This window comes from Hypanus sabinus, chromosome 24 (genome assembly GCF_030144855.1).
Source record: "Hypanus sabinus isolate sHypSab1 chromosome 24, sHypSab1.hap1, whole genome shotgun sequence".
Taxonomy (NCBI): domain Eukaryota; kingdom Metazoa; phylum Chordata; class Chondrichthyes; order Myliobatiformes; family Dasyatidae; genus Hypanus; species Hypanus sabinus.
In genome coordinates, this window is record NC_082729.1 from 30,441,998 (window position 1) to 30,464,526 (window position 22,529).

Here is a 22,529-nt window from a genome sequence, read left to right on the forward strand (position 1 = left end):
GCTGACCATGAAAATTCAGGCGGTAACTGTGGGCAACATGCGTGCATTCACAACACTTTTATATTGGCCACTCTGCTTGATGAAAAAATGAGCAATGTTGTGGAAGTATCAGAAGTTATGAGAAAAGAGTAGGAGTTTATACTAGGCAACAATGAATTCAAGCAGAATAGGATAAGTTACCTTCCAGCAACTGCTGTTCTAACAGCTGGACAGTATTGAATTTACGGGGTCAGAGTCAGCCGCGTAGTCATGATCACCTTGCGTGAGGATTTGAAAGAATGTAGGTTATACTCCAGCAGGCTTAGAAAGTAAGGACAATATTGAGATTAAAATAGTTTTTATTGAAGAGGCACAGAGACAAGTTCTGGGGAAGTAGGAGTTTATATGAGTCTCAGGGATATAAAGAGCTGAGAGAATTGGTGAATGTTATTTATAGTCCAACAGTGTTGCATTAATGTAGCACGAAGTGGTAATTGGACATCTATATGACGATGATGATGTAATAATCAAAAGAGATTATACCGTGGAGGAGGAATTTTGGACGGTCAATTTATAAAGCATCTTACGACGTACCAAGTTACTTTATGTCCGGTGTTGTGGAAAAATCCTTCAAGCGGATTACAAAATTAGGGTAGGGTTTGGAGGCCTGCATGCTTCAACGACCGGGAGATTTTTGTTGGCTTGAGTCAAGACCTTATGCTTTGACTCTTGATAAGGTCAACCATGCAGAACAGGACAAAGGTAGAGGCCAGACTAAGAATTGTACACAGGTTTCGAAGTCTCGGGACTTATTCGTGATCTATTACTGCGGGTACGTAACAGGGTAGTCAGCAACCAGTGCGTCCCTGTCGACACAAATTACACTGCAGATGCCGCGGTCAAATCAGCACGTAGAAACAAGCTGGATGAACTCATCAGGTCGGACAGCATCCATTGAAATGAACAGTCAACGTTTCGGGCCGAGACCGCTCGTCAGGACTGAATAGGGAGGGGGTAGCGGCCCCATAAAGAAGGTAGGGGAGGGTGGAAAACCAATCAGAAGAAAGATCCAGGGTGGGGGAGGGGAAGTAGGGAGGGGATAGGCAATAGAGGTGAAAAGGAATCTAAGGGGAAAGAACTATGGGTAGTAAAAGAAGGCAGAATCATGAGAGGTGATAGGCAGGTAGAAGAGGAGACAGAGTGAAGGTGGGATGGGGAAGGGAGAAGGAGGGAATTACTGGAAGTTGGTAAATTCGATGTTCATACCAAGGGGCTGGAGACTACCAAGACGGTATATGAGGTGTTGCTCCTCCAACCGGCAGTAGAGGAGGCCATGTATGGACATATCCGAATGGGAATGTGAAGCAAACTTGAAGTGGGTGGACACCAGGAGATCCTGTCTGTTGTGGCGGATGCAGCGGAAGTGCCAGGCAATATCATTGAAGAGTACAGTCGTTGTTTCGGGCTGAGACCCTTCAGCAGATCCCTTTCCAGAGATGCAGCATGGCCTGCTGAGTTCATCCCGCAATTTGTGTGTGAATTTCCAGAAATTGCAAATTTTATTTTTTTTCATGATCATGGACACATAGCTTGCCGTTGGCTTGGCGAACCTCCTGGAATGAAATCATTGTATCACCAGAAAGATAAAGCGATGTTCTGTTGTGCGGGTGAAGTTGAGGTTGCATTTGTGTTACATTAAAACGGCAAGACAGGACAATTGACGTGTCAGACTAAGGATTCATTCTCTTCTGTTGTATATTTCCCATATCACCATATAACAACTACAGCTCGGAAACAGGCCACCTCGGCCGTTCTAGTCCGTGCCGACGTTTACACTCACCTAGTCCCAGTGGCCCGCACTCAGCCCATAACCCTCCATTCCTTTTCTGTCCATATACCTATCCACTTTTACTTTAAATGACAATACCGAAACTGCCTCTACCACTTCTACTGGAAGCTCATTCTACACAGCTACCACTCTCTGAGTAAAGAAATTCCCCCTCGTGCTACCCTTAAACTTTTGCTCCCTAACTCTCAAGTCATGTCCTCTTGTTTGAATCTCCCCTATTCTCAATGGAAAAAGCTTATCCACGTCAACTCTATCCCCCTCATAATTTTAAATACCTGTATCGTCTCCACTAAAATCTCTACGCTCCAAAGAATAAAAACCTAACTTGTTCAGCCTTTCTCTGTAACTTAGGTGCTGAAAACCAGGTAAAATTCTGGTAAATTTTCTCTATTTTGTTGACATCTTTCCTGTAATTCGGCGACAAGAACTGTACAGAACACCGTTCCCGTCTTCAGGCGATAATGCGTTCCCTCATTTCGTGAACCTAGTACAATGGAGATCCGATTCTTATACCCGGATTATCAGATGATGTAGATGTGTGTGTTCAGCGGATCGATAATCAGTCGATTAATAGTTAAATCTACCAAATTAATAATCATACCAGCATCACCCTGTTCGTTGGTTGAGAATCCGTTATTCATCCGGTGATTTAAATGTAATTCTGCCAGTGTAAATATCACATCAGCAACACTTTATTCGCTGGCTCATTTGAGGAAATTAAACTCGCTACTGTTGGTGGAAAACGGGATCCGAGCGTACAGGCAGACGGACACGCAGACCTTTGATCAGATCTGCAGATGATTATGAAACATTTATGTAACTTAATAACAAGATATACAAATCAACTTACGTTTTATCTACAAAATCGGCCATTCAACGTGACCAGATGTTTCACTCCTTTCTTCATCTCTTCCCTGAATTTCCTCTGGGACAGTGTGTAGATACACGTGTTGGTGCAGGTGCAGAGAAATTGCAACATGTACCCAGACTCTTGGAGGATAAATGACGGTGAATTAAGGTATCTGTCTGTATAAAAGTAATTTTGAGCCTGCAAGATCATAGTAGAGACTATAAAGGGGATCCACAATAGAATGAAATTGGCTGATAGAGCAAACAGCAAAATCATTGAATTTCTCCGGTTCGCAACCTCTGAGTCTTTCTTAGTGTCATTGATGCTCCGGAATCCTCGGCGGATTCTGTTTGCGGCGATGATATGACTGATTGTTAAGGCATTGAACACTAGAATTAAACCGATTGGCAGTAAAGGTGTAATGATACCATCAACCATCTGGTAAACTTTCCACACTGGTGAACTAAAGTAATCTGCCTTGTCAGAGCAGTACCATTGAACGTTGTCAATAATCACGACAGGAGCTACTGCAAAGTAATATGGAAAACACTTCAGGCAGCTCCCTATGCCCACAATCATCACCACTATAGTCGCTGTTCGTTTGGTGCAAACTCGCTTCCGTAGCTTTTGGCTACAAATTGCAATACATCGATCAAATGTGAAAGCCACGGTCAGCCAGACGGAACAGTCCGTGGCTGCGAGCCGAAGCACAGATGTCACAGCGCAAATCGGAGTGATGAACAAAACATTGGCGAAACCGTAAATATTATTGATCCGCTCTAGTACAACGCCTATGATAACACCCATTAAATCAGCTGTTGCCATCGCTACGAGGTAAAGGGTGATGCATTTGGACAGTCCACATTTTCGAAGACAGAGAATCACAATCGCCATTGAATTAACTGCAAGGAAGAAATAAGTGTTAGTTTCAGGCGCACAAAATCCGATGCATTTTACTTGATTTCCATGCAAAGAATTGTTTACACACTCATTGAACTGGCTTCGACCAACGAAGTGCTTACACAGTTCGTCAGAGTATACATTCGTCCTTGAGGCCAAGGGAGGGATCGGATAAACAGCTGAGTGGGCAAATTACCTGCAGTTTCCAATGGGATTCCGCAGACCACGGCGTCATTGCTATCGGATTGCTTATCGACTCAGCAATCTAGAATAAGTGCAGCGTTTTCGCTGAAGTTCGAGAATAGAAATACAATGGGCCCAGATTTTTCATTTTCCACTCGGGTAATGCATGTGAGTCTAGGAACCTGCAGCGTTAAAATTAAGACCCGAACAAGCAACTCCAATAGGGAAAACTGGACAGTCATAGTTGCTTGTACTATTATTGCAATTGAAAAGACAATTATATTTAAAATGAAATCTCACTTGTTTCATGTTGGTGTAAAATAACGATGGTCCCGCTGCAGGTCGATGGGAGTGGGCTGAGACTTCGAAGGATAAAAACCATTAATATTTTGGAAGATCGGGAAACGGAAAATGCTGGAACAAGGCTGGTTATTGCAGTTGACAAAGAAACCAGCAACGGGAGAGAACTATTCGGTCTGAGTGAGAAAAATATATGCTTCAACCTGACTCGACCGAAATCCCTTGTCAGACAAGGCACTTCGTGCAATGTATTTTACAGCGAATATGATGTCGTGCAATAGATAGCGCAAGTAGAAATCGTCCAAGAAACTCCAGTTACTTACTGGGAATACCAATCGCAGTCAGTGCAGGATAATAAACACTCTCTATGTAGAAAATTGCTGGATATTCCATGTTCCGTGTGACGTGACGATCAGTTTATACTGTTCCTACTGCCCAAAACTACCTGTGATTGCTCTGCGCGCGATTATAAAGGAGGGGATACTGTAATCTCCCAACTAATTTTAGCAGCTCATTAGTCACATCAGAGACAGCCCAGAGAACAAACAATTAAAGTAAGCCATTTCTACACATTTGTTACTGCGCAATTCATATCGCTGTTCAGAGAAATCACAGCAAAATGTATTTAATTTTATTTTTATCCTCGTTTTCAAAGGAGAATGCCACGCATCCCCTCTGTATTACACAAAATTGGAGATACTTGCTTTCAAATTGTAATCACTTTCAAATAAGTATATTTTATAACAGGTTTGCGCAGCTCTTACCGATTCCTAAATCAATAAAGGAAGTTTAATTTTATTTTCGAATTATGTTAACTGATTTGGCATTGGATGAGAATAAGAGTGATAGCGCTGGCTTACAAACAGAGACAGTATACAGTGAGACTCCTAGCAATTAGGGACTGATGATAAGGAAAATTGCGATCAACGGGATATTACTTCTCTATTACATCCTTCCCATAAAACAAATTGTCTCTATCCACTCCTTCTAAATCCTTTCGCGTCTCCCCAGTTAGCCTTTCTCCAATCAAAAATCCGAACCCGGGGTCCAATCCTATCCTTCTCCATAATTATATTGAAACTAATGGCATTGTGATCACTGGACCCGAAGTGCTCCCCAACACGTACCTCCGTCACCTGACCTTTCTCAATCCCAAACCGGAGAACCAACACTGTCCCTTTTCTATTTGTACCTCTATGTATTGCTGCAAAAAACTATCCTGCACACATTTTGCAAACTCCAACCCTTCCAGCCCTTTTACAGAACAGGCAGCCCAGCCTATCTGCGGAAAATTAAAATCTCCCACAATCTCAACCCTGTGCTTACTACAAATATCTGCTATCTCCTTACAAATCTGCTCCTCCAATTCTCGCTCCCCATTAGGTGGTCTAAAATATACCCCTATAAGTGTTATTACACCTTTCCCAATCGTCAAATCCACCTAAATAGTCTCCCTAGTCGAGCCCTCTAATCCATCTTGCCAGAGCACCGCTGTAATAGTTTCTCTGACAAGCAACGCAACGCCTCCCCTTCTTGTCCCTCCGATTCTATCACAACTGAAGCAACGAAATCCAGGAATATTTAGTTGCCAATCACACCCCTGCTGTAACAATATTTCACTAATAGCTACAACACCATATTTCCAGGTATCAATCCATATTCTAGGCTCATTCACCTTTCTTAAAATGCTCCTAGCATTAAAATAAATGCATTTATGAAATTCTCCACCTCTTACTCTCTGTTTACCAGTAATGGTGCAAAGAACTTTACTGCCTTCTTTGTCTCCCTTCTCCTATACATCTGTTCCTACACTCTGGTTCCTCTCCCCCTTGTATCTAGTTTGAATCCACTGGAGCCTCCCTAGCAAACCTACCTGCAAGAATATTTGTCCCCCTCCAGTTCAGATGTAAGTTGTCCCACCGGAACAGGTCTCACCTTCCCTGGAAAATCGCCCAATTATCTATACATCTGAAGCACTCCCTCCTGCACCATATCTTCAGCCACGTGTTGATCTGCGCTATCTAACTATTTGTAAACACGCGTACGTGTCACTGGAGTCAAACCTGAAATTGCTAACCTGGAGATCCTGTCCTTTAACTTGGCGCCTTACTCCCTAAACTCACCTCTCAGGACCTCCTCACTCTTCCTACCCACGACATTGGTCGATACATGGACCACGATATCCGGCTGCTCGCCCTCCCACTTGAGAATACTGAGAACTGGATCCGAGATATCGCGGATCCTGGTAGCAGGGAGGCGACAGACCATCCGGGATTCTCGTTCTCTTCCACAGAACTCTCTTATCTATCCCCATAACTATCGAATCCCCTATCACTACTGCTCTCCTCTTTTCCCTCCTTCGCTTCTAAGCTGAGGGTCCAGTCTCGCATCTTGTCCCTGGTAGGTCGTCCCCACTAACAGCATCAAAAACTGTATACTTATTATTGATGGGAACGGCCACAGGAGGGTTCTGCCCATTCTGTCTAATCCCCTTCCCGTTCCTGACAGTCACTCAGCTACTTGTCTCCTGACTCTTAGGGTTGACTATCTCCCTGTAACTCCTGTTTATTTCTGCCTCTGCCTCCCGAAAAATCCATCGTTCATCCAGCTCCAGCTCCAGTTCCCTAACACGGTTTGTCAGGAGCCGCAGCTAGATGCATCTTTTAAAGGTGTAGTCATCAGGGACAAACGTGCACACCCTGACTTCCCGCATATTTCAAACGGAGCACTCAACTGCCCTAACTGCTGCTTCCATTACCTACCCCTAAGGTAATGAAATTAATTAAAGGAACTTACCCGGCCTTACCTCACTTGGAATGGAGCTGGCCCTCAGCCTGTGCTCGCTGAAGCCTCTCGAGCCAAAGCCTTCCTGCTCTGTCTCCGACTACTCTGCCGCCCGCTACTATGTCACCCGCTCCGTTAATCTGCTCGCTTTTTAAATTCTCCCTCTGCCTCGCGGCATTTCCAAAAGGAATGCCGTGGAACAGAGCTCTGAAAGGCCTCTGGTAGGTTATGTGATAACCAGTTCCACATAGCTGACCATCAGAATGCTGGCACTGAATGGGGGCTGGAAGCATGCATTCATAAGACATTTAAATTGGCCACTCAGGCTGAGGGAAAAGTGGGGAATGTACTCGTCATATCGGAAATGACGGCAAAAGAGTAAGAATGTATTCTGTTCAAGAATGAATTTCAATGGAATCCGCTGATTTCGCTACCATTCGCTGGTATTGCCACAGTATTAAATACATTTTGATTGTGAAGAGTCAGATCCAGCCGCAGTAGAAACGATTAACATGCGTGAATGCATCGATGTGGTTTCTATTGCAGCAGACTAAGGAGTTAAGATCAAAATTAAAAAGCAGAAGTTAGCTGTTGTTTTCTTGATTGAAGAGGCACTGAAAGCAGGTAGGGGAAATGCTGCATAAATTGTGTTAGTCGAAGTCAGTGTGACGATAGTGATGTCATTATCTATAGAGAGTGGACCAGTGATGCACTCTCCTGGTCGGAATGGCGCCTGCGTACAATACTCCTTCGGTCGATTCTCTGGATAGTTAATGAAACTATATATATCACTTCTTTTATGTCCTTCACAATTGTTTTTCGTCTCGAATACGAATCTGGAACTGTAGGACCCTGTGCAGTCTTTGAGGGGATTCCCGGAGTCAGTGTCAACTTGCGGGAACATCGTGGCGAGAAGGTTGCGGACGGGGCGCTAACCGATGTTTGACTGAATTTCGACGACTAAAGATTCCATTTTTGGCCGATTAAACTGCCGAGTGAGATTGAAACATTCAGGCAAAAGCGGAAGGTAAGTTCGGTTTGGTCGCTGCTGGAGAGTGAAAGGTCTGCTGCGGTGCCGGAGAAATTCACTCAGGCTTTTATTCAGTCCTATGAATAAATATTCTGTGTGTTTCGCCCTATCTTTCTGGTTTCTGTCCAGGGGAGGCGTATGTGGGTGTCGATGCCTCTTTTCCGTTTTTGTTCGCCTTTTTCTTGTGAGGGCAGAAGTGATTTGGGATTTGATGGTCGTGCTGCCGTTCTTCTCTTTCTTGGTTTCGTTGCTATCTGGGGAAGAATAATTTCAGAGTTTTACACTTTGATGATAAATTAACCTTTGAACCTTTGAGAGTTAGCTGTAACTGCGTGGAGGGCGACGTTTGGATGACCGAACTAAAAGGCATCTTAAGAGAAAACGTGGTTCCCAACAATTTTACATCCAGTGTTGTTGGGAAACCACCAAGCTGTCACGACTTTGTCGAAGGATTCGGAGGCTGGGGTGTCTCAATGACATGGAGAGCTATGGCGGCCGGAGTGCCAGCCTTCTGGTTTGGTTCCGTGTCGGGTCACCTCTGTCAACCAGGTTAAAGGGTAGAGGCCAGAGTAAGAGTGGTTCACCGTTCTTCCTGGATTTGGCTTCAGCTGATGGCGAACAACCGTGACTGCTCTAAAAACTCTTATGGAAACAGCAATGACGAATCCTTCTATATCTGTGTGCGACGGTGTGCACAGACATAGATGGAGGCCCGTCATCGCTGCACTTGCGACGCAATGAGCCGTAAGTCAGTAGGTATTGTGGGAAAACAGATCTTTAGCGACACTCAGCGTTATTAGATAAACACTGTGAGGGACAGGTGAATGAAGTATGAGAGAAGTCGGCATGGAATGATTCCAGGTGATTTGATTTATTCTTTGATCTCAGTAAAGCAGATGCATGTAATGATTCCATTTAAACGATACATAGTTCCCATTTAAGAGATCAGCATAAACTAGGAAAGCAATACGTATTAAGTTGTGATAAAATTACAAATAAAATGGCCGTTAATGGCTGCCAGAACCGGACAAATACAGCACCAATCTTCTAGGTAGCGGACAACGACTGGCTTTACGTTTCATTTAATCTCTCGTCTTTTTAGTTATATTTAACCGAATAAACATGTTGCCTTGAAAGCAATAGGATTGGCGGCTGGTGAAATTTCGCCAATCAGCAACAGAAATTGTTTGATGTAATGTAGAAGAAGCTGCTGCAAAGAGACAACAATGTTACAGCATCTTGCAATATTTTCCACAAGTTTGCAAAATAAAAATAAGTGCTCAGATGGAGTCATCATGATCATTTGCAACCCGAGAGAAAATGGTAAAAACAGAGTCCCAATTTGAAAGTAACAAACCTTCGCCGTGCGAAATGATGTAACAGTATTGAGCGGCAGAGGAAACTACTTCGGCTTGAACACGTCGCTGGTCAGATTCCATTATATGTCCGTTGATTAAATTTATTTCAATTATCTTCGCCATGATGTCTTACTTTATAATGAACTCCGAGAAGAAATGGCATTAACGTATTGTATGAAGCAAAGAGCATTACATATGCCTGAAAAACAACCCATACATATGCACCGTAGATATTCCTCTAAGGGAAAGTACTTTAATCCTATTCATAATTCGAAGAAACCGAGATTCGTTGTGAACACCATTAAGTTCTTGAAAACACACTTGTGAATCGTTTTTATTGTCATTGTTGCTCTGGAGTCGTTGGCGGATTCTGTTTGCCGCTGTAATATGTCTGACTGTTAAAGTATTGAACAATAGAATTAAAACGATTCATACCATGAAACTGTATGTAAGATTTCCACACTGGTAAATTAATCTGCTCTGTTTATACAGCGCCGTGGAACGTTGTCAATAATTTCAAAACGATGTACTGAAAAGTAAAACTCCCTATGCCCGCAGTCACTACCACTAGAATCGTCGTCCGGTCGGTGCAAAATTGTTTCTGCAGCTTTTGACTACAAATTGCAATACATTGATCAAAGGTGAAAGCCACCGTCAGCCACACAAACAGTCCATGGCTGCGAGCACGTGTTGGTGCTGGTGCAGAATAATTGCAGCATGGCCCCAAACTTTTGCAATATAAACGGCGGCGAATTAAGATATCTGTCTTTATAAACATAATTTATTGTTAACACCATCAAACTCCTGTAAACACACCCATAAATTTGACACAGCGATAGCGTAGACGTTAACACGACATCTCGGGGCATTGGAGTCCGGTGTCGTTGGCAAGAATGTTTCTACGGATAGGTTTCATGCGGGTGTCTCGTTTTCCTGCCACAATCGAAAGCATTCACTGTAAGCAGGTTAATTTGTCAAAGGGTGGGCGTTGGGAACGGACCCAAATGCAAGACACGGACACTGAATTACTAGGGAGAGGACTAGGTGTATCAAGTAAGCAAGGGTAGTGGGGAAGAAACGACGCTGGACAAAACACAGGCCTTGGACAAGACTGGGAGACAGGGAACGGGCCAGAATTAGAGTAGGAACGTGGGTCCTGGACGAGGAACTACGAACTGGGAACTGGGAACTAGGAACCTGGACAAGGATTCCGAGCCAGAGACTGGACAGGGACCCGGAACCTGGATCTTGACTCGGGCACGGTCTCCGGACCCAGGCGAGAACCGGACGTGGCAAGGCAACCCGACTGGATATGTGGGCAGGATGCGGGACTCCAGTGCTGGACGAGGGCAGGAAGATCAGACTAGGACAAGGAAAAGAAGCTGAGATTTGGTCTTGATCGAGGGAGAGCAAGAGCACAGAGCCTAGATCGAGGGAGAGCAAAGCAGAAGAGGGGAGAGGCATAGCTGGACACGGGCACTAGCCTGGACGAGACCAGGACTCTGGGTCGAGGCTATGACTTGGACTTGGACACGGACTGGAGCCTCCGTCGGAGTCTTGGAAACTGAATGGAACCTCCACGGAGCCTTTGACGAACACAGGAACGCTGAGCCTTGGACTGGAGCACTGGAACACAGAACATAGAGCCGGGACACCTCCTTGGGAAGAGGTCCTAGAGCCGGGGCTTTACACAGAGTCAGGACCCCTCCTTGAGGAAAGGACACAGTGCCCAGACTCATACACGGACACTAACCACAGGGACACAAAGAGACAGTTCCAAGCTCAACGATAGATGGTTCTTTCTGTTTGTGTGGCAAGGCTCCAGTCTCACTCCGGCGGCAGAACTTGACGGCGATACAGGCGAGGACGCAGGCGAGGTTGCCGGCAAGGCTTCAGGCGTGGGTAGTCGGCAAGGCTTCAGGTCTGGGTAGCAAGCAAGGTTTGAGGTGTAGGCTGCAGGCAGGGCTTCAGGCCAGGCTTCAGAGGGAAGGAAGGAAATAATCCAGCCTCAGGGTAAAGGCAAGGACGGCCTGACGTACCCCACGGAGGCAAGGACAGGAAGGGACAGATCCCACCGTAGGGTAACGGCAAGAATGGCCTGACTTAGCCCACTGAGGCGAGGACGGGATAAAGACGAGACGAAACAGCAAGCACACTCAAACCTAGGGACACATATTCCAGACCCAATACGAGAATCAGGGGCTTGTGATTAAGGCCTACTGAAACAAAGGACAGCCAGAAGACCCGGCGCCCGGCAACCACGGACCGGACCGCGTACCGGAACGCGGATTTCCCGGACCGGACCATGACACGATTGGCAACGGTAAATTATTACATGATGGTGCTGGGGTTAAATACGCATATTGTTGGCCAGGGTTGTTCGTTGAGCAGGAAGGGCCTGATCCGCGCAGTATCACTGAATAATCTGTGTCTGTGATCTGTGGGACTTCTGCCGAGGCGTTTTTGAACCATTGTGTTATAACTTACCCGGGCGGTGCCGCAACACAAATAATTGCGATATTATCCTTTTATCACATGATGAACATTCATGGAATGTCATCAGGATAGATCTGAAAAATACAGCACTCGTCACACAGCAGGTCGAAGAACCTTTCTAGTCATAATATTGTTCGGGAAATTCTCAGAAATAAACAAACAGAGTTAGTCTGCCTGCAAACCCAATCTAAACAAACAAAATTTTAGAAGGTGGAAAATGAAACAATCGGAAAAGTAAAGGTGAGCGAACAACTGTGTGTGAGGAGAGAGAGAGAGAGAGAGAGAGAGAGAGAGAGAGAGAGAGAGAGAGAGAGAGAGAGAGAGAGAGAGAGAGAGAGAGAGAGAGAGAGAGGGGGGGGGGTGATCCCGGGTGTGAGGACGTGGAGGTCGGAGGAAAGCGACGAGGGGTCGAATGGTTGGATGGTTGAGCTCCAACGATGTGCACTAAACTGACTGAACTTCGATAAGTTGGCGTCTTTTGCTTTTTCTTTTCTTTTATATATATTGTATAGCCTAGTACTCTTTTAGTTTTAGTAAAACCTTTAAAGGGGCTTTATACGAGTTTTTTCGGAGGAGCTAGTGACACGCTGCCATTCTCGACGATAACGTCACCGGAAAACCAGGACTCAGGTACTGATTATCCTTCTGTCATTACTGGAAAATTATCCTTGTATTAGGTGTAACAATAAAGATTTGTCTTTGTCCAGGAAGGAGTTTATAGCAGTACAGACTAGAGACCCTGAGATTGCAGCCTTGAGAGAAAAAGCTGTCCCAGGTGATGAGATTGGGAAAGTACCAGTGGGGTATTATTTCAGGGATGGAGTGTTAATGAGGAAATGAAGAGCACCTGATATTCCTGCAAGTGAGGAATGTGCAATTGCTTACCAGGTTGTAGTTCCTCAAGTCTAAAAGAAAGAGATTTTAACTTTGGCCTAAAGTATGCTCTTGGCTGGCCATCTAGGTGTGAATAAAACTGTTGTACAATATACTGTGTATGTATTCAAAATGGCTTCTTTGGTTTGTTAGAGTAGGAATGCTTTTCTGTCTGATAAGTGTTCTTTTTTCTCGCAGTTGTTTAGCTTTGGACTTGCTGATATGGAGATTGTATTCATTTGTTAACCAATGGGGAATGTTAATTTGTCTTGTGAGGCTGGGAGCTTGGGGGGTTTCGCGGTCTTTAGAGGGGAGGCGGGAAGTAGACGTCGAGGAAGGTGAACGTGCGCTGCACTGCTCGGTCGACCACCGGGGTGGTCCCGAGTGCAAGGACGTGGAGGTCGGAGGAAAGCGACGAGGGGTCGAATGGTTCGATGGTTGAGCCTCAACTATGTGCACTAAACTGACTGAACTTTGATAATGTTGGCGTCTTTTGCTTTTTCTTTTCTTTTATATATATTGTATTGCCTAGTACTCTTTTAGTTTTAGTAAAATCTTTAAAGTGTATTTCATAACGGTATCTGGTGTGAATTTGATGCTGTGTGCGTGCGGGAGGCATAAACATGATTCCCACAGCACCTGCGTGTACGGGAGGAGGGGGTGGTGTGTGGCTGGATCTCAGCCGGTTGGGTGAGTGTCACACTGTGAACAAGATTTTTAAGCAGTTCTTCTGGCTTGTTTTGAGGAAAGATTTTCCGAACTTTTGCCGAACTTGTCGCACTTGTCAGGTTGTGGATAAACCTAATCACGTCACACCAGTGGCCTCACTGCAGCCCATTCCTGCATTTGGCGATCCCTTTACTAATGTTATTGTGGATTGTGTTGGCCCATTGCCAAAGAATAAAGCTGGCCATCAGTATTTGCTAACCATCATGCGCACAGCATCTAGATTTCCAGAAGCAGTACCTTTCAGTGATATAAAGGTTTTAACTATGTCTAAGTATTTCATAAATCTTTCAGTCTGTTTGGCCTGCCTAATGAAATTCAATCTGCTCAAGGTTGTTATTTTATATCAGGATTATTTCAGCAGGTGGTTTACAAACTGAGAGTCAAGCAAATTACGTCGTCTGCGTACCTTCAGAATCCCAAGTGGCCTTAGAAAGCTTTAATTCTACCCTCAAAACGGGATAAATGCATTCTGTATTGAAAAGGAGAAGGACTGGGATGTAGGAGTCCACTTGCTTTTATTTGCAGCAAGGGAGTCAGTGCAACAGTTTCTAATCTTTAGCCCTTTTGAACTCGTGTTTGGACATCGGCTCTGAGACCTTTGGCATCTTTAAGGAACACTGGGTTAACAATGACCTGTATATTAATTTGCCAGACTATGTGTTGAAATTCAAGGACAGATTGAAAAGGGCTTGCGATATAGCAAGATAAAATTTAAAATCAGCCCAGCTGGGAATAAACAGGGCAGAATGAGGTCATTTCATGTGGGAGATAAATTGCCTGTTTTGTTCCCGGTCCAGGCGAATCCTTTGCAACAAAAAAAAAAAAAAATCATTGTCCTTATGAGGTTGTGTCTAAGGTCAATGATGTGGATTATGTAGTCAAAACACCAGATCGGCGAAGGTCAACACAGCTTTGACATGTAAACATGCTCAAACCGTATTATGAAAATCAAAAGCAGCTATGATTGTTGCTGTCAATAACAATGAGTCTGACCTTTCTGGTTATCGTATTAGATGATCCATCTGAAGCTTATTTGAATTCAAACATTGTTTCAGTCAGGTTGGCAAATTCGACTATTTTGGAAAATCATGTTGAGAAATTTACAGCCACAGCCATTTACAGCCACAGCAAAGGCAGCACATGAAGCAGTTAATCATGAAATGTAGGGAATTTTTTCCTGATATCCCAAAAGAATTAACAGTAGCCTCACATGATATAGATGTAGGCAATGCCAAAACCATAAAACAACATCCAGTCGCATGAATGTTGAAAAATGTAGACTTGCTGAACAAAGAATTGAGGTTTTGTTGGAAAATCGTACTAGTATGCTTTCTACATCAGATTGTTCATCCTATGTTATGGTACCTAAACCAGAGTGTAGTATCAGGTTTTGCACTGATTACGGAAAGAGGCATTGCTATAACAAAAACAGATTGAAATCCCCTCTCTCAAGTTGATGATTGTGTAGACAAGAATGGAAAGGCGAGGTTTCTTACAAATATTGATTTGTTGAAAGGATATTGGTGTGTTCCGTTAACAGATAGAGGTAGAGAAATCTCTGCATTTGTAACACCTTCTGGGTTGTATGAATATAACGTTCTGCCATTTTGAATGAAGAATTTTTCGGGAACATTCAGAGAATACTTAATTCTGTAATTCAAGGTTTAGAACACACAGATGTCTACATTGATGATTTGTTTAGAGGAAATGACACCTGGGAAGCGCGTATCTCTGCAGTGGAACAGCTCTTTGAAAGGCTCTCAAAGGCGGAACATACAGATAATTTAGCTAAGAGTGAATTTGGCCATGCCAGTGTGACATATTTTGATTATGTTGTAGGTCAGTTCATGGTTAATGAAAATGGTTAAGGAGACTCCAACTCAACAATAAAGTTTGATTTTGCAGGTGTATGATCTCATGATAACTCACAATAAAGGGAAGGGTAATATGATTGCCAATTGTCTTTCCAAATGTTAAGTTTGCGATGTTCTTTTTAATAGTGGAGTGGAAATTACTATTCGTATGTGCTTCTGTAATATATTACATTAGTCTGCTAAATGGACCATAAATGTATTGTATCACATAATGGTGTTTGCAGTGAAAATTTTGCTCATCCAGATCAAACTTTTCCTTTATTGGGGGTGGTGTTACGTGCCTGCGGATTTCAATTAATGTGAGTGTCACTTTAAGAAACGCCTGAGTGAGGACGGGACTATGGTATCAGCTTAACAAGCTGGGATTTTCGGTTGTAAGGAGAGAGAGTGAGAGAGAGAGAGAGAGAGAGAGGGGGGGGGAAGAGAGAGAGAGAGAGAGAGAGTGAGAGAGAGAGAGAAAGAGGGGGAAGAGAGAGAGGGGAGAGAGAGAGAGAGTGAGAGAGAGAGAGAGTGAGTGAGTGAGTGAGAGAGAGAGAGAGAGAGAGAGAGAGAGAGAGAGAGAGAGAGAGAGAGAGAGAGAGAGAGAGAGAGAGAGAGAGAGGGGGGGAAGAGAGAGAGAGAGAGAGAGAGAGAGAGAGAGAGAGAGAGAGAGAGAGAGAGAGAGAGAGAGAGAGAGAGAGCTAGGCCTAGGCTTTGGAGTGCAAGCTATCAGAAGGAGTTGGTTTAACATTTGGAAAAAGTCTGATACTTTCTAATTCCCAAAATATTGGGTTAGAGGTGTGCCTTGCAGTTTGTGTAGTCCGTATGTGGAGTTTTGTTGGAATATCCTGTGGGACCGCTCTTGTTAACCCTTACCTGGATTCGGGTGTGTTATGTGGTAACCACTTGGAAGAAAACATATTTCGTGACTGTCACCTGGTGATATTTCGATGGGGATTTCGCAACGACTCGACGGATAATATTTTCGCCGACTGTTCTATTGTTTGCTCAGCGTGGAATCTGAGAAATTCTTCGTAACTGCTTTCTGTCTACATTTGAGCGTAGATTTACAAATCTCTCCCATAATTTATTCTCTGGATTACTGGACCTTTGCCATCTGACTCTTTAGACTTGAATAATTGTTCCTAATCTTGACTGTTTGGGAGCCGAACAGACACACACAACACATACGCAAAAAACTGTTAACTTCTGTTTATTTCGTTTGTGTTATTATATTTTGAGTAGATACTAATAAAGATAATGGTTATAACATTGAAACTTGACTAAATATCTTATCTATAGCTGCAGGTACGTAACAGTATTCTCTTCAAGAATAATTACATTTAAAAGCAAGGATATAATGTTGAGGGTCAATAAAGTATTGGGGAGGCCTGTCTTGCAGTATTGTTAGTAGTTTTCTGTCCTTAGGAGCGAATGTGCCAACTCCGGACGGAGTTCAAAGGAAGCTCACGAAAATGATTGCAGGATTGAACGGCTGTTCATATGAAGAGAGTTTGATGGCCCTCGGCCTGTATTCACCGGAATTCAGAAAAATGAGGGGTGACCTCATTGAAACCATCTAATGTTGAAAGGCCTCGACAGTGTGATTGTGAAACTGAATTCTGCTGTGGTGGGAGAGTGTAAGATAGAAATCCATCCTATCAGAACGGAGATGGAAAGGATGTTCGGTAGGAAGAGAACGTAAGTTGTGGAATTCTTTGCCACAGGCGTCTGAGCAGGTCAAGTGATTACGTTATATAAGATAGAGCTTGATAGATTCTGGATTGGTCAGGGATACGGGAGAACGCAGGAGAGTGGGGCTATGAGTGTAAATGGATCAGCTGTCAGAAATGGCGGAGCAGCCTCGATGGACCAAATAGTCCAATTCTGCCCGAGTTTTAGGATGTAATGTTTTATACAAGTGAAAAATCTCGGTCCCTCACACCTCTTACAATGGAAAAGACTCATTGCGATCGAGCGCAGTCAATTCGGATTTGCAGCAACATCTTCCCCACCATCGCCATCAGCACAGATGCATCACATGGCTGTGTGCCTATACATCGACTCTACTCGGGATACAGATGTGACAGTGTGGCTCAGCGCGGCAGCAACGCCAGATTCAAGTGTGCTGACAACACCACTGACGTATTCCGGGTGAAATGTGGTGACGAATCAGCATGTCGGAGAAATAGAAAATCTGGCTGAGTGTTGCCATAACAAGAAACTCTTTCACGATTACAGCAAGACCAATGAGTTGGTTATTAAATTAAGCGGAGGAAACCGGAGGTCCATGAGCCAGTCTTCATGAAAGGATCGGAGGTGGATAGAATCAGCACCTTTACTTTCCTTGTTGTTTACGTTTCCGAGGACTCGTCCCGACCCCAGCACAATTACAAGTGAAGAATGGCAGGGCCTATACTTTGCTCGGAATTTGTGGAGATTCCGTATGGCCTCGGGAGCTTTGACTAACGACTATAAGCTTTTAGTGTACAGTGTATTCACTGGCTGTATCCCAGCCTGGTATGGAAAAGCCAATAGCGTTGAACGGAAAATCCTTCCAACAGTAGTAGTGGATACGGCCCAGTCTGTAATAGTCCTGCCTCACCTTTGGGCATTTCTGTACGAAACGTGGCCGTAGGAACGCGGCATCCATCATCAGAGTCTCTCCAGCCTCGAGGACATTATGTCATTTATCTGCTGCCAGCTGGACCAAAGTAGAGGAACTTCATGACGCACACTACCAAGTTCAGAAACAGTTATTACCCCTCAACATCAGGGTATGGTCTTATGGTTGCGTCCTTGAAAGCGAGTCCGTTGATTATGGAGTCTGCACAGAGCTGTGGTGACTGACGTCCTCCACACTGATAATGATCCTAATAGTCGTACAGTAATAACTATTCCTGAATCTGCGCGAGTGGGACCTATGGTTCTGCGCAGTCTGCCCGATGGTAGAATCGAGAAGGAAGCGAGAACTAAATACAAGAGGAAGCATGCGTTGTTGGGCTGTGAGGCTAATGTTGATAGCCGGATTGGGGCGGTTACTTCCAACAGGAATGCCGTAGATATAGGGCTCTGAAAGGCCTTTGGTGTGTTATGTGACAACATGTTTCACGTAGCTGATCATGAAAATTCTGGCGGTGACTGAGGGCAACAGTCGTGCATTCACAACACTTTTATATTGGACACTCTGGTTGAAGTAAAAGTGAGTAATGTTGTGGAAGTATCAGAAGTTACGACAAAAGGTTTAGAGTTTATTCTACGCAACAATGAATTCAAGCAGAATAGGACAAGTTACCTCCCAACAACTGTTGTTCTAAGAGCTGGATAGTATTGAATGTGCGGGGTCAGAGTCAGCCGCCATAGGCATGATAACCTTGCGCGAGCATTAGAAAGAATGTAGTTTATACAACAGCAGACTTAGAAAGTAAGATCAGTATTGCGATTAAAAGTAGTTTTTGTTGAAGAGGCATAGAGACAAGTTCTGAGGAAGTTGGATTTTATATGAGTCTAAGGGATAAACAGAGCTGAGAGTATTGATGAATGTTATTTTTAGTCCAACAGTGTTGCATTAATGTAGCACGAGGTAGGTAACTGGACATCTTTATGATGATGATGATGATGATGATGTATAATCAAAAGAGATCATTCCGCGGATGAGGAATATTGGAATGTCTATTTAGAAAGAAGCTGAAGAGGTACCAAGCTCCTTTATATCCGGTATTGTGGAGAAATCCTTCAAGCGGACTTCAAACTTATTCTCGGGTTTGGAAGTCTACATGCTTCAATGACCCGGAGAGCGTTGTTGGCTTGAGTCAGGACCCTGTGCTTTCACCGTTAATAAGGAAATGCAGAATAGCCATGCAGAAAATGGCAGACGTAGAGTGCAAAGTATGAATGTGCCCAGTCCCGAAGGCTGGGGAGCTAAACTCACGGATGACAACCGTGAATGATTAAGGATAAAAATTTAAATGAAAAAAAAATCAATTTAAGCAGCTTACATAAGATATCCATGTAATTCGACTTACATTTTCAAAAAATTAAGAAACTAAGCAGTCGTGTGGTAATGGCTGTGAGAACAGGACAAAAAATCCGCAGTGTTGTAATAAATCTTCTAGGTTATCGTTCAGCAAGTGGGTTTAGGTTTCATTGTAACCTCTACTTTATTTTAGTAAAACATAACTGAACAAAGATGTTGCCGAATAATAATAGAAATGGCGACTGGACAAATTCTGCAATTCAGCAATGGATATGTTGCACGAAACAAAGAACATCACGTGTGGGTAAAAAGGTTACTCTCGTAGGGGAAAGTACTTACACACATTCACACTATGAAGGAATATCGAGTCATTATTAATGCCCTTTAGCTCTGGTAAATACGTGCTTAAATCGAACGACACTGCAGCGTGATTTTGAACAACGCAGACGCATAATGTTGCAGGAACTCGGCAGGCCAAGCAGTATCACTAAACAGAGTGCAGTCGTCGTTTCGGGCTGAGACCCTTCAGCAAATCCATTTCCAGAGTTGCAGCTTCGTCTGCTGAGCTCATCCAGCAAATTGTCTGTGGATTTCCAGAACCTGCAAATTTTCTTTTCTTCATGATTATGGACATATAGCTTGCCGTTGGCTTGGCGAACCTCCTGTAATGAAATCATATCGATGAAATTCATCATTATATCACCAGAAAGATAAAGCGATGTTCTATCGTGATGGTGAGGTTGAGGTTGCATTTGTGATACATTAAAACGGCAAGACAGGACAATTGACGTGTCAGACTAAGGATTCATTCTCTTCTGTTGAATATTTTCCGTCTTCAGGGAAAAGTGTGACTCCTCATTTCGTGAACATTTTACAACGGAGATCCGTTTCTTATACCGGAACTATCAGATAACGTATATGCGTGTGTCCAGTGGATCGATGATCAGTCGAATAATAGATAAATCTACCAAAGTAAGAATCATGCCAGCATCACCCTGCTTGTTGTCTAAGAATCCGCTATTTATCCAGTGATTTAAAAGTAATTCTGCCAGTATAAATATCACATCAGCAACACTTCATTCGCTGGCACATTTGAAGAAATTAAACTCGCTAGTGTTGATGCGAAACGGTATCCTAGCATACAGGCAGACGGACACGCAGACCTCTGATCAAACCTGCAGATTATTGAAACAACTTATGTGACTTAGTAACAAAATATGCAAATCTACTTACGTTTTATCTGCAGAGTCGGCCATTCAATGTGACCAGATGATTCACTCCTTTCTTCATTTCTTCTCTGAATTTCCTCTGGGACAGTATGTAGATACACGTGTTGGTGCATGTACAGAGAAATTGCAACATGTACCCAGACTCTTGCAGGATAAAGGACGGCGAATTAAGATATCTGTCTGTATAAAAGTAATTCTGAGCCTGCCAGATCATAGTGGAGACTATACAGGGGATCCACAATAAAATGAAATTGGCTGATAGAGCGAACAGCAAAATCATTGATTTTCTCCGGTTCGCCACCTCTGAGTCTTTCTTGTTGTCATTGATGTTCCGGAATCCTCGGCGGATTCTGCTTGCGGCGATGATATGACTGATTGTTAAAGCATTGAACAATAGAATTAAACCGATTGGTAGTAAAGTTGTAATGATACCATGAAACATCTGATAAACTTTCCACACTGGTGAACTAAAGTAATCTGCCCTGTCAGTGCAGTACCACTGAACGTTGTCAATAATCACGACAGGAGCTACTGTAAAGTAAAATGGAAAACACCTCAGGCAGCTCCCTATGCCCACAATCATCACCACTATAGTCGCTGTTCTTTCGGTGCAAACTCGTTTCCGCAGCTTTTGGCTACAAATTGCAATACATCGATCAAATGTGAAAGCCACCGTCAGCCAGACAGAACAGTCCGTGGCTGCGAGCCGAAGCACAAGTGTCAGAGCGCAAATCGGAGTGATGAACAAAACATTGGCGAAATCGTAAATATTATTGATCCGCTCTAGTAGAACGCCTATGATAACACACATTAAATCAGCTGTTGCCATTGCTACGAGGTAAAGGGTGATGCATTTGGAGAGTCCGCATTTTCGAAGACAGAGGATCACAATCGCCATTAAATTAACTGCAAGGAAGAAATAAGTGTTAGTTTCAAGCTCAAAAAATCCGATGCATTTTACTTGATTTGCAGACAAAGAATTGCTTGCACACTGATTGAACTGGCTTCGATCCACGAAGTGTTTACACAGTTCATTCGAGCTTACATTCGTGCTTGAGGCCAAGGGAGGGATCGGAGAAAAAGCTGAGTCGGTAAATTACCTGCAGCTTTGAATGTGATTCCGCAGACCACGGCATCGTTAACAGCGGATTTCTTATCAACGCAACAATGCAGAATAACTCGCGCATTGTTGCTGAACGGAACTTTGAGAACGGGAATACAATGGGTTTAGATATTCCTGTTTCCACTTATCTAATACATGTGAGTCCAGGAACCTGCAGCGTTAAAATTAAGACCAGAACATACAAATCCAAAAGGGAAAACGGGACAGTCATATTTGCTTTGGTTATTGTTGCAATTGAAAACTTATTTAGTCAATTATATTCAAAATGAAATCTCATTTGTTGCATGATAGTGTGAATGAACGATGGTACCGCTGCAGGTCGATGGGAATGGGTTGAGACTTCGAAGGATAAAAACCATTAATATTTTGGAAGGTCGGGCAATGGAAAATACTGGAACAAGGCTGGTTATTGCAGTTGACAAAGAAACCAGCGACAGGAAAGAACTGTTCGGTCTGAGTGAGAAAAATATATGCTTCAACCTGACTCGACCGAAATCCCTTGTCAGAAAAGACACTTCGTGCAATGTATTTTACAGCAAATATAATGTCGTGCAGTAGATAGAGCAAGCAGAAATGTCACAATAAACTCCAGTTACTTACTGGGAATACCAATCGCAGTCAGTACAGGATAATAAACACGTTCTATGTTGAAAATTGCTGGATATTCCATTTTCCGTGTGACGTGACGATCAGTTTACACTGTTCCTACTGCCCAAAACTACCTGTGATTGCTTTGCGAGTGCTTATAAGGGAGGGGATACTGCAATCTCGCAATTAATCTTAGCAGCTCATTAGTCACATCAGAGACAGCCCAGTGAACAAACAATTAAAGAAAGTCATCTGTACACATTTATTACTGCGCAATTCATATCGCTCATCGGGGAAATCACAGCAAAATGCACTTACTTTTAGTTTTGCTCTCGTTTTCAAAGGAGAATGCCACGCATCCCTTCTGTGTTACACAAAATTTCAGATATTTATTTTCTAATTTATTATCACTTTCAAATAAGTATCCTT